General features: G+C 36.1%; 2 long non-coding RNA genes across 3 annotated transcripts in view; one reads left to right on the top strand and one right to left on the bottom strand.

Annotated features, from left to right (window-relative positions):
• LOC145675645 (uncharacterized) overlaps positions 1 to 6869 on the bottom strand; it is a 203221-nt gene extending 196352 nt beyond the window's left edge. The window contains exon 1 of one of the 2 annotated variants that reach the window (XR_014129177.1): positions 6612 to 6869. This is a non-coding gene — a long non-coding RNA (uncharacterized LOC145675645). The remainder of the gene's footprint in view (positions 1 to 6611) is intronic. The other variant, XR_014129176.1, reaches the window with a different exon arrangement.
• Positions 6870 to 12643: 5774 nt separating this feature from the next.
• Positions 12644 to 13616, top strand: part of LOC145675178 (uncharacterized) — a 60170-nt gene continuing 59197 nt past the window's right edge. The window contains exon 1 of the long non-coding RNA XR_014129111.1: positions 12644 to 12710. This is a non-coding gene — a long non-coding RNA (uncharacterized LOC145675178). The remainder of the gene's footprint in view (positions 12711 to 13616) is intronic.

The following is a 13616-nucleotide window of genomic DNA, read 5'->3' as shown; positions in this document are numbered from 1 at the left end:
TTTTTAAATTTTAATTTACCCTAAGGTTTGCTTTCATCTTTTTCGTAATTTTATCCAAATTATTAATTACTACTAACAAGCAATGTTATTTAACTACAGGTAATTCTTAACTATTTTGCTTCTGCTTCCAACAATTTCTTAATTACAAATACTGTCCTTGTAAGTTTTAAAAATAATGTAATGCATATATCCAAAAGTTAAAATATTACAAAAAACTTAATTCCATCTTCACCTACCAAATTGCCATTATAATTTTTATGAAAAAATGATTTTTTAAATTCTCAGTTCATAGTTTCATTACATTACGTATAAACTATTTACGAGAAATGAGTGGACATGCGGCCTAGTGTTTTACAAAATTCCGCTTTTCTTAGGTGAAGGAAAAGACAATTTCCATCATGTTTTTCTTAATATATTAAAATAACAACGTCATTCTCTCTCATCATCACGTGAAAACAGCTGAACTGTAAAATGAATATCTGAAAATAGAACCTGACTCGACTCGGGTTTTTATCATGTTATTTTCATTGAAACATGTACCCTATGGGGGAAAGGGGAGTTAAACAGGTACGCCGAATATTGAGTATCTCACGATCCTCTCATGTTAGAGAGGCAGAACTCGGTATATAACTTTTCATTGAAAATCATTCGTTAGGCATGCACCAAAAACAGCTGAATCGTTTAAAATTATTTTTAAACATAGTTACAACTTCAATTAATCTGGGTGTTTATCATTAGTCCTATACTTTGATTGAAATGCGTCTCTTAAAAGAAAAAGGGATTCTGTAAATTTTTCGCAAATAATAACAGTTGCACCGTTTGAAATGAAGTTTTGAAAATCTGAATCAAGCTGTCTTTTATTATTATTATTATTATTTCATAAAGTTGAAATATCTATCCGTTCCGTTCTAATGTGTATCAAATACCGGGGTAGAAAAGGAGATTTAAATAATCTTTCAAATGTTTGCCATAACCTATTCCTCCCGTGGTAAGAATGGGCAATTCAGCTAATTGTTATTAAATAGAAAAATAAAATGAAAAATATTTTTAAAAAGTATTCTTGATTAGAAATACCTTATTACTAAAATATCTTACATATAGTGCTATTACCTTTGTCATACTGAGTGCAGGTAACTCAAAATCAAATATTTATATATGTACAATTCATGGTGATGTGCAAGTTTACTGTACTTTGAATATTTTTGTAATTTTAAAGCAAAAGATACCGATATTAATGATTAGAAAGTTATGATAAAAGTATTAAAAACTGTATTCGATTTGTAAACAAAATACTTAATAAAAGGCTCGCTGTGTACCGCAATGCAAAGCTTTTGCAGTTTGCAAAATGATAACATATTCTACAATGCATATTTTACTGCAGTTGTTTACTGATTAAGATGCTTAAAAGCATCAAACTAAATAGACGAATGGATACTGTATAACAACTACAAGCTTAACTCTGTCTACAGACTATCCCTCAAAAACTAGCAGCAGTCGAAGGCAATATACCTAAAGTTTCTAAGTGTTGTCTCATGTATAGGCCGTGTACCTTCACTACTGATATACCAATTGTCTACTGTTCTGAATAGATCAAAATTCTGTAATGAAGGGCCATCCATGTCAAAGTCCAAGGTAGATGCTAAATCTTCAATGTTATAAGAAATTTATTATAATCTGTTTTTTAATCCATCCAAGCACATGAATATCAGCGCTACTGACAGGTAAAAATTAGTAACATTATCGTCAAAAAGAGTTTCACCAACCTCGTATTTCCAGTCGCCATGACAATCTGGTGTTCGGGATGTCTCGAGTCCTAGTTTTAATGGCATATAAGTGTGTAAGTATATCGAATACAACATATTATAAGTCTGTACATAGGTACTGAGCAAGTTCAGGAAAACAAAAGTCTAGAATACATTAGTTGTTGATTGAGGGTTAATGGGGACGTCAGCTTCGAGGCTATTTGTGCCCGTTACTGTAAACACGGACTATGTGTAAGAAGTAACATGAAAAGCGAAGAAACTAAAAACTGCAACAAAATATAAAGAAAAATCGGAAACAAAAGATAAAATAATAAATGTATAAGAACAAGAAGTAGGCCTACTATATATCAATAACAATAAATAATATTAATAGTAAAAACAGAAAGATAGAACAATAACAACAAATAGAATTATAAGGAAGAACAGAGAAAGATATAACAATACATAACAATAGTAGTCACTAAAAAAATGCACAACAATAACGAGTAAAAATAACAACAAAAGCCAGAAATTGACGTTTCAGGCGAACTTTCCACATGGGCCAAGCAACGTCCACTCTGTATCCATAAGTTCATCTTCCACCCAGGCCCGTATTTATATATTGTGCGCCCCTGTGCTCTTAATAATCCTCCTCCCCTCCCCTGAAAACGACCAATATTAGAGTTGAATTCATAGTTTTAGGGGTCACTGAGATGTATAATGACAGTTTTAATTCAATTGAGCTTCAAGGACATACTCCACTCTCAAGGAAAGGGGGCGAGATTTTAAAAGTAAACGAAAACGACATATATATTAGTGTTGAATTTATAGTTTTCGAGGTCGCTGAGTTTAACGGTGTCACTTTTCATGTTCAAGTTTATCCTCACCCCTTTGGATGGGGGTGGGAGAGGATGACTTTTAAAAATAATCAGATAAGCTAGCTAATTAGTAACTACTGTAATTAGAGCGAATTAAACACATTAACATATTTTCTCGCGCTTGTGCGGGACTCTGCGGGGTGCTATTTTAAATATTACTTTATTGTGAACCTTAAAAAAAAAAAAGTCCTGAGGGCCGAAGTGGCTCAGTGGTAGACCATTCACCTCTGGTGCAGGGGTTCTTAGTTCGATCCCAGCTCGCGCTAAGTGAGCTTGTGGTGAACAAATGCCGTGTACGTTTCTTTTCACAGGGTTCTCTCGTTTCCTTCCACTTTCTTCATTCCACAATTTTATTCTTCCTCATCATCATCGTCTCCTTTAGCTTCGCCGGCGTAACGTGGGACGTAAAACTTAAAGATTTCATTCAAAATATCAAAAGTTTTGCCGCCCTGTGATCAAGCATAGAATAGCACTTACCTGAATACGGGCCTGCTTCCACCATGTCAGGTTTTAAAGAAACTGTAGGTGGCTTATGAACCAGTGGGAATTTTGCTCTTGTGGGGGGAAAAGATCCGTATCATTGTGCCGGCGGATATGCTGGCTAAGTTTTAGACAGTGATATAAGATGAAGTACGCCGAAGACCAACACAAACAGAAACACGTGGGGTTTTAGGAAGTTCGCTAGTAGATGCGACTGGACTTTTGTCGTGAACAAGATCTGTCTGAGTGGAAACGTCAGACATCTGGGTCACCACAGATTTCTAAGAAGTTGCTACAACACTACCAAAGGGCACAGAAAGTGAGGAAGGGATACTTTCTTTTAAGTGACACTTAGCATCGGCAGCAGAGATCTTCTCAACAACCGTTAATTCTCGGATACGTTTCTCACATTGAAAGACTGGACACTCTCGAGAGCAAGAAGAATGTTCGCCCTTGTATTTGATACAAAAGGGCTTGGTCGCTCTACGGGCTTCCACACCATGGCTACCCTGGCCACAATTCGTACAAAGAGCAGCACTCACATTACACGAGTGCTGGTGTATCCCGAGGTGTTGACATTTGAAACAGCGCAGGAGTCTGGGAATATAGGAACGAACCTTAAGTCCATAAGAACCAGTAGAATTAGTGACAGCAGTAACGAGTTCACACGACTTCTTGCTTTAGATGCGAGCTACATCTACAACATGTTGTTCAGCCAGCTCCGATTTAACTTCTACTCGGTGACATTTAGAAGGTACCTACATGATATGATTCCTCTAGAGATGTTCAGTAGACGATGAGGTTCTACTGACACGTGCACTGGTCTAATGGTAGTCAAATTCAGTACCTTCGCTGTTTGCTTCTCGTCGCCCGCCTCCACCAATAAAGTGCCATTCCGTAATTTCTTGATATCTTAAATCTGTCGGCCGTTATACGTAATTACTTTATTAATAACGAAAGGAGACAAGCCCTTAATAGCACTCGGACGGTTAGCTTCAGCATTGGCACCGTCAGCATCTTTGATCACAAGATATTGGACTACAGGCCTTGCGATACTTGTCTTTTCCACACTATCTACAGCCTGAGAGTTTGACCCGCTCTCGCTGATTTTGAGCTTTTTACGAGAGAGTAGGCCCGGGCCCGATTTTAAAGATTTTTTTTTTTTTTTTTTTGTATCCATGAAAAATATATTTTGAATAAACAGTTATTAATCGAAAAGATGTGTGAACGACGCAACTTCCCACCGGAGCGCTTGTGAGAATTATGCTACTCCTCTGGCCATCACATAAGCACACGTTCACCAGTAGGATCATTTTTAAACACAAACAAACTATTTGCTGAGCAAAACAATATATTCACATAAAAAACTACATGCGTGTTACAGTTTCGCCAACTAACATTTTGGCTTCATCAGACACTATCCAGATAGTGTCTGATGAAGCCAAAATGTTAGTTGGCGAAACTGTAACACGCATGTAGTTTTTTATGTGAATATATTGTTTTGCTCAGCAAATAGTTTGTTTGTGTTTAAGTATATACAAAGCAAAGCTTCTACTTATGGATAATATTACAGTAGGATCAGCATTGGGCTGACGTGGACAAGGGGAATGAAGAAATCATTGCGTCAACAAAAATGCGTGGCCACGGAAAAGCAATAAGTGGATCCAAAATGTGCGGATATTTTGGGGTTTTAATTTTTTCTTTTGAATTTTTAAGTATTTTCGAGGACTCAGGACCAGACAACGTTAAGGTTCTAGAACACAAACGCCCCTCCCGATTGAGCTGTAATAAAGACAGAAAACAACGTGCGCTGCGGGGCTCTAACCCGCCTTCACTCGCTCACGCTCGCTCGGCAATACTATGTGAATTAAAAATTAAGGGTTAAGTTCCAAAGTTGGGCGTCCGTTTCCAGCAAAATTTTTAAAATTTACAGGAAAGATATGGATAATTTGATCGTTTGTGTGCTTATAATATATGAGAGTCTCGAAAAATATGTTTATTTGTTATATATAAGCGGCTATAAACATGGGACTATACGGCGAGCGGAGGGAACTACTTGGCGCAAGGTAACCGAACAGTTGCATTGTGGGAAAGAAACGAACATTTATGTTATCAACATGACGAATGTACAAGGGCAATGAACTAACAGTTTTAACATTTGTGAAGCAATACGTTGATAACGAGCAAAATCTTTTAAAAGTTTGTGAAGAGCACGATTAATGAACCTAATAACAAATTGCAGAAAGGGTTTAAGTTTAGAGTTGCCCCTCCAGTCCAGAGTTGCCCTTGGACTTTGCAACATACAAAAAAACAGTGCTTAAAGTATTAAAAATTGTTACATTTCACTTAACTTCAGTACTCCGTGGGCTTCCCAAAAATTTAAAAGGTTTTCTTCATTATTTTTGCGCATCCGTTACACCTGTTCGCAATATTCGCCATATTTTACAACTACCATGCTGCTGAAACCTTCCGTGAATGCTTCCGCATCCGGCAAATAGTACTAACTTCCACATATCTTTTCTCATATTAAATATAACTCTCCTGCCGAAGTTTCATTCCTAAACATCAAATAAAAACTTCAAATTATCATTTATTACCTCATTTCTCCTGTAAATTTTCCTGATTTTTATAAAAAGCGGAGGGGTAACTCTAAACTTAACCCGCAGAAAGTGTGCAAAGGAGATAACAGCGAAAAAGCGTGGCGAAAGCGGACGCCCAACTTCGGGATAAATACCAAAATTAAACTTTGGAACAGAAAGGAACCAACCTCGCTACTAACCTATATGGGGCGACCTATGTCCTAGAACCTTCTGCCAGACAACACAAACATTGGACGCATACAACAGCAGGCTGAGTGGCTGCACGTCTACCACAAATGGAGGAAGATATTAACACACCATCCTCTTCCCTGTCTCCCAGCCGCGAGTCCGGTAGCGGTATTCGCGGTTGAGAGGGCATGCAAGAACATCCGGATGATGGGTGATGAATGAAAGGAAAATGAAGCTGCCCTCTCAGCTCCACCCCCTCCCCGACGATGACAGCCCGCTACTTGGAGGGAGTAGAACACATCAGAAAACAATTAGTAGAAGGTGGAACAATTTCTGGTGGAACCCCTAAACTCAACCTGTTTTAAGTGTAATATTTGCATGCGCTAACAAACGAAGCGTTGAAGGCAAGAAAATACTCCATGAACAAGTTTGAGTTTCAATTTATATAAATTTCACTCGGTATTCTTAACTATACGGGACGTTTGTCTTAGGAATTCATGCTAGTCAGCTGACAGCTTCGCACCATATTGAAAGTTTACATTGATAAAATATGCCTTGCACTGATATTAAAATTTGAAGTACACAAACATATATATTTTGTATAAATATACACCAAGTTGTTTTATAATTTAATTAGGTTTCCATATATACAAAAAAAAATGCATATGTAAAGCATCTTCACATAAACCCTTCGTGTTTACATTTGTTACAACTACCTGTTACATGTGTATATTCTGTATTACCTTTCCTTTACTGCAAAAAACACACTATTTATGATGATCTTTACAAGTTCAAATGTAATGCTTTATTCACACTGGTTATTAACATGACAAATGTAATTTAAAACACACTTCTTTGTTTACACCGTTTATATTCAAAACACTGTCAAACACCGCACCGCAAATAGTAGAGTTTTTCTCCACTTTTCCGGCAAGCGCTATTGTATTCTGGCATTGTGACAAGTGAAGTACGAAATACGTTGTATCAATATAGCATACTCAAAATAAATTTCCCATGTAAAAATTCATATAATACATATATTATTAAGTATTCTGCCTTTCGGCAGGCCCTGGGACTAAAGAGTTTATTTAAAAAAAAAATAGATTTAGGCCTGGAAATGTTTTTCGATCTTCAGCTTCCTTTTTTGACTCCCAATATTTTCCTCTGTTTCTCAGATCATCTATCACTTATGTTCTTCTTCTTCCTATTCTTCGCTTTCCTTCCATCTTTCCTTCTATGGCGGTATGAAGAAGACAGTTCCTTCGCAAGATGTGTTCAATCCAATCGGCCTTCCTACTAAGGATGCTGTGGCTAGAAGTGTCCTCTTCTCTCCTATCCGTATTAAAACATCTTCGTTTGTAGCTCTCCCTGTCCATTTTATCTTCTTCATCTTCCTCCAACACCACATTTCGAAGCTCTCTAAGTATTTCTTCTCTAACATGTATATGCCATTTTTATTTTTATTTCTTGTTTAAAGTACAAGATGCAGTTAGTACATGTGCTTATAGCTCTTATTTATAATCACGTTTTCAATTTTCATTGTGTTTTATTTACATGTTTTTATTCGACAACACATTTTTCAGTAAAAACAATTGGAAATATCTCGTTAGAAGAATAAAAGGTAAATAATGAAAGAACAATAAAAATAAAAATGTCTTAGCAATGTTGAATCAGTGTAGGCTAGTCCTTAGGGTTGTGTTATAACAATAATGAATAGGGGTGCACCCACAGTTCGCCTCGTCCAGACAGCCGCCCCACTCAATAAAAAGAACTTCGTAGTTTTCAAAAAATAAAATACTTGTGTTTTACCTACACCAGGGGGTGTACACACGAGGGACCTACATTTTCGACTTTGAACTCCCAACAGAAAATTCTGAGAGCGTGCCTGACAATGAGGTCCCTAAAATAAATGATAAACTCATTTCTGTAGTATCCTGTGAAAAGTTTTGGTTATTGTATAAAATTAGTTCCAAGGTTAGCAGTATCGTGCCGTGGGAGGGGCGAGCGGGGTCATTAACCCAGACGACGAAGTAAAGGGACGCAAAATTCGGAAGAAAAAGGGAAAAAGAGAGGAAAAATTGCTTGCAATATATGTATGTGGGCGCCGTCGTATACTCTCGCCCCGGGCGTTGATTTTCCACGGCACGGCACTGAAAGTTAGCTGGTTTAATCCAAGGTGGTTTAAACTAAACTTTTTAAAAATAAAAAAACAACTTAATTTTTAAAAACTGCTTTTTTTAAAAGCAAACTTTTTTAAGTCAGGAAAGAGTGGGTACGTGAATGCTATATGATAAACTCTTGTTATTTGAAGATTAGGATCCCAATGATAATGAAAATCTGTGCCTGAAAGAGCAAAGTAAGGACTATTTATCTAATAAGTTTCCAAATAAACCCAGCGAGGTCAATTTTCAATGGAAAAATTAACAACCAAAATCATTAACAACAACAACAACAACAACAACAACGAAAAAGGAAATAGGAGGAAATCGACCAGCACCTATATTTAATGATATCATTCCGGCATTTGCTTGAACCTGAGGAAAACTTCAGTTAGAATGGCTGCTACGGGATTCAAACCCAGGTCCTATCAATTGCAAAGGAAGAACACTAACTGATAGCCTAAATTTTACGAAACAAACCGGCGGGTATCTCTTAATATTGACATGGACTTTATGTTCTCTCTTATGTTTCAAATTTTGTTCAAGTTGAAAAAGAAACTTACCAATTACTGACATGATATTTAATTAAAACATTTTTAAAATGTATTAATTGATATTTCATAATAACATGTACCCCTATAAATTTAAAATGTAGTTTAGTATTTTTTATATATACATGTAGTATTTTTCTTGAAAATTCCTCTGGGAGCTACGGAGCTACGATATATATACAGAGAATCGTTCTTTGAGAAAAAATGATCCGGGGGGCACACTTAGTATTCCGAAGGGGCACTGCTGGTACTGTTCTATTTATTATTATATTATAGACGTATTATTTTGGTCTCCTCCGAGGAACAGTTCCCCCCATAAAACATATCTGAAGGAAACACTGCATAAACACACGGAGAAAATCTTCTGAAAACATCACCGATGGTAGCAGATTGTTTTTATTGTTGTTTGACTTCTCAGAACGGTGACACACATACCCCTAACAGTCACACACATGTTTCTAACTGTGACACACACCCTACTTAGGGTTGCCAACTCTGGAAAATAAAAACAAACCGACACCCCCCTCAAAATTCCCTATGGTATAGGTCTAAGTGTGAAGTATGTCTATTCGGACAAATCCATGGGAAGGAAATGTACTATCGTGAACAAAACTGCATTAGCACCTGTATTCTGCATATCCTTAGTACATTCACTAATAAGCTTAATAGATACATTGTGCTATAAATGAGAAACTGAAATCGCCATTGATCATTTTATTGTATTTATCAGTAACTGCCATTTCTTTAAAATTATCGAAACAGATGAACAAAAGTATATTAATCTTTACGTGACAATTTTGTATTTGGAAAACGAACTTTTCCTTAAACTTATACTTCGACTACATTAAATTGCTTTAAGAAGTCCCCTTTCACTCTAAATAAATGTATAAAATTCCTTACAAATAAATTTCAACTTTTTTCTGATACAGTCCCTGTCATCTTTTTAAAATTATCAAAACATGAACAAAATATATTAATCGTTGATAGATGGTGAAAGGTGACAGTTTTGGGTTTATAGAAAGAAAGTTACTTTTTAAATCTACATTTCGAACTAGATGAGACTGTTTCAAACTAGATACATATTTTAAAAAATCTGTCATAAAGGGGTTGGTAAGAAGTTTGTACCGGTCACCCAGCTTTAATCAACATAACAGTAATATTTCCGACCAGGCCGGTGAAAATAGGCCAGTAGGCAACCCTAATTCTACTTATAAATTCTGCATAAACAACATACTATGTTGATTGATTTTTAAGTTAATACAAGGAGATAGAGTGAATTAATGTGATCTCTGCTATACTGTAGGACCTAAGGAAAATTTCGAAACAAGATATAATAGACAATTCCATGAAACAACTTTCTCCTATGAATTAATCAGGGGCGTTATTTGGGGGGCAAAGGGGCAAAGGCCCCCTGAGTTTGAGGAATATATGCTTTTCAATAAATTGTATACTAAAATACTAATATTTTTTTTCTAAACGTGAAACTTCTATGTCGGTGGACGGGTGGACAATCTCCTCCCCTTAAGAAAATCTGAAATGACACAACTGATCGAGTTATGATAGTATAGTAAAAAAAGAAAAACGTGATTTTTTTTCCATATCGGTGGGGTATCTTGCCTCCCTGCCAAAATTTGAAATAACATCACTGGAATTAACCTTGTTAAGTCCCACTCTAATTGACTCTTGAACATTGTTCTTCATTAAGAGCCCCAAGATATCACTAAAGTAGGACTTAACGAACATTGTAATTCATATTATTGGCTTATGTAACTAGCAATCAACTGTGCAATTAACAGTAGACATTAATGTTAATCTTACAATTTAAGCCATTGTTTGTAACTAGTTATATCATTTTATACGATATAAACGGACAGCTATTTGTCAACGAAAGATAAATTAATATATTCAAAACAATGGGTTTGTAAGTTGCTAATAAGACGATTCATTAAAAGATTACTTCCTTCCATTGAAGTGAACTACATTCATAATTCATTACGGAATATCAACATTAACTACAACAATAGCTTTATGAATTAATGAAATTCTTGCTCGCAAAAAGAACAATTAATGAAGCATATAACGATTATCTAAAGATCTAATATTATCTTCTTTTTCAGAACATACTGACGTTTTAGTGTAAACTGATTTTCACGAAGCTTTGCACCCCTTGTAAACAATGCAGACTGCAGTGCAGAAATGTTTGCCAACTAATTAAACAAAAAATGTTATATGCAATTTTGTGCTAAGAAATGAATAAACAAACTAAAGGGGGAAAACAATGAGATTAAAAACAAAATGGCATGGGCTTGTGATAGGAGAATCAGGAACCATTTTCTCTCGTTTGCAGTGGCGTACGCACTGCTCTCCTGAATCTTTGAACTACTATGTAAACGCAGACACGCACCAGGAGGAAGAAGGGTAGAACGCTGAATTTCTTCTACCAGTGTAAATTTCAACTAGAACTTACTATCCCCACTCCTAACGTTTCCTCTAGCTGAGAATCTGCCTAAAATGTTAGGATTCAGAGCCACTATTACATGGTGACTTACTGTTCCTACTAGCAGATCTATGATTGAATGGATGGATTAAAGTTTATCGTCCCCTTCAACAATAAAGTTCTATGAGATTTGGACCTACAGCCGAACGAGTGATTCGAACTACATGAATTTCCTCCGGAAATCGAACGCGGGTCACCCGCCCGACGACGAGTACGCGGATCATATAGCAACAAAGGAGTTAATTATCAGATTTAGAAACATGTGCAATTGTACTCACGACTTCTATTCAAATTTGAGGGGCCGCGGTGGCTCAGTGGTAGAGCGTTCACCTCTGGTGCTAGGGGTGCCCGGTTCGATCCCAGCCCCCGCCAAGTGAACTTTGTGGTGGACAAGCAAGGTGTGCGTGGGTTTTCTCGAGATTCTCCCGTTTCCTCCCACTTTCTTCATTCCACCATTTCATTCATTACTCATCATCACCGTATCCTTTAGCCTAACCGGCATAACCATGGGACGTAAAACTCAAAGATTTCATTTCATTTTTCTATTGACATCCAAGAAACTTTTTAGTTTCTACATAGGAATAAAGACATATTACTTAACATGCACATAGCGTTCACCTCTGGTGCTTGGGGTGCCCGGTTCGATCCCAGCCCCCGACAAGTGAACTTTGTGGTGATCAAACACCGTGTGCGTGGGTTTTCTCGGGGTTCTCCCGTTTCCTCCCACTTTCTTCATTCCACCATTTCACTCATCTCTCATCATCACCGTCTCCTTTAGCCTAACCGGCATAACCGTGGGACGTAAAACTCAAAGATTTCATTTCATTTAACATGCGCATAGTACCTCCTCTTACTTTCACTGCAGCCAGAAAAAAAAAGACTCAAAAGTTATGAATATTCCTATCCAATATTATAAAAATTCTTAAATGTTGAAGATTCCTTTGTACATTATTTCATTTCTGGCACTGAATATTCGGTTTTTGCATCTTTTAAATGGTCATTTATTCTGATCGCATTTTAAAAAGGCGATATACAAATTATAACTGAAAAAACTAGCCTCATATTACTTCGTAATGAATCACTAAAACATTTTTTATCCTCTTTAATTTCTCTCTATCCCCCTTACTCTCCCTATGTCTTTTTTTTTTTAATTCACTATTTCCTTATCTCTAATGCAAGGTCAAACAAAGATCTGAAATACTATATATCTTCAATAACAACAGCGAGTTCACTTGATTTCTCTTTTTCATTTTCTTAGCCCATTTTCATGAAATGACACAACTGTTTGACAACCATTCTTTGTGAAAAACTGAAAAATAACTATGAGTTAGCAACATTGAAAATGAGATTAATAACAGTTTATTCTTCCATGAGCAAATAGTACACAACAAATGCAATGTATTATGGTAATTCATGTATTGTTAAGGCACAGTAAGAACATTTAGGATCAGACTCAAAGTATGTATCTATATGGGATCGAAATCTTGAACCAAAATAGAATTTGTAAGGGAAAACTGTTACAACAAATGACAAAACACACGAAGTGCACGCCACAATTAAAAGATGTCGCCCAAGGAAGCCAGCAGGTTACACGCTGCTCCGAGTTATTCTATTAAACATAAACAAGACAAACCCGTAAGTACAGAAGAAAAGCAAATACTTTACCAAACGATATCAACGTTGTTCAATTCACTTGAAGAAAATTAAGACCTATAATAGCTAATTTTCATGTTCTCATAGAATATTTATTTACTTACTTTGTAGTACTGAAGTTAGTATTTGTACATTCGCCTGCTATACAATGTAAGAAAGCACATCAATAAATTGAACTTAAGGGGGAAAAGCCCATCTGTTTTTCATGGATATGCATGATTTAGGTAATAGATGAAAAAGAAATAATCTCCCATAATGATAAATATGCTTGCTGTAACATGCCAGCACCATCTTTTTATCGTTCAGTTGATAATTTGACATAACTCATTGTAATTTCATCTATAATTACAGTTTGGAGGAAAATAACAATGTTCAGTTGCTCTTAAAGAAGAGGGGATTATATAGTATTGGGTATTTTTCCCTATATCACGGGAATGGTGTGAGAGTGAGACGAGTAATGCACATCGCAGTAGCAGAAATACATGCACGTGCTACAGCAGAAATATTGCGGGAAACAGACGAAACAACTTACTCTTCACCAATCAGCAAATAGTTGTGCGCGCAGTGATACATCAAGTTACGCGGTTTGTTTTTGAAAGGTGCAAAGGACTGTGAAAAACGCTTTAGATTGTATACTAATTACTTTATTTATTTGTTTGTTGCACAGAGTTACGTAAATCAAAATTTCGCCAAAAATTAGTTCAATCTACACAATTACGAGAAAGCGTTACGTAACACAATTTCAAAGCATATCCGACATAGCAATTTTTAAAGTCATGCCTTTATGGAATTCAGCTGTTAATTACCTGTTGTAACTAATTAATTTCCAATATTAGTAAAAACTGGTCATTCAAGGATTTACTGAAGAAAAAACTAGGGTAATCATTA

The sequence above is a fragment of the Thermobia domestica genome, chromosome 18 (genome assembly GCF_964235325.1).
Source record: "Thermobia domestica chromosome 18, izTheDome1.hap1.1, whole genome shotgun sequence".
In the NCBI taxonomy this organism is placed as follows: domain Eukaryota; kingdom Metazoa; phylum Arthropoda; class Insecta; order Zygentoma; family Lepismatidae; genus Thermobia; species Thermobia domestica.
This window is presented reverse-complemented; position numbering and strand designations above follow the sequence as displayed.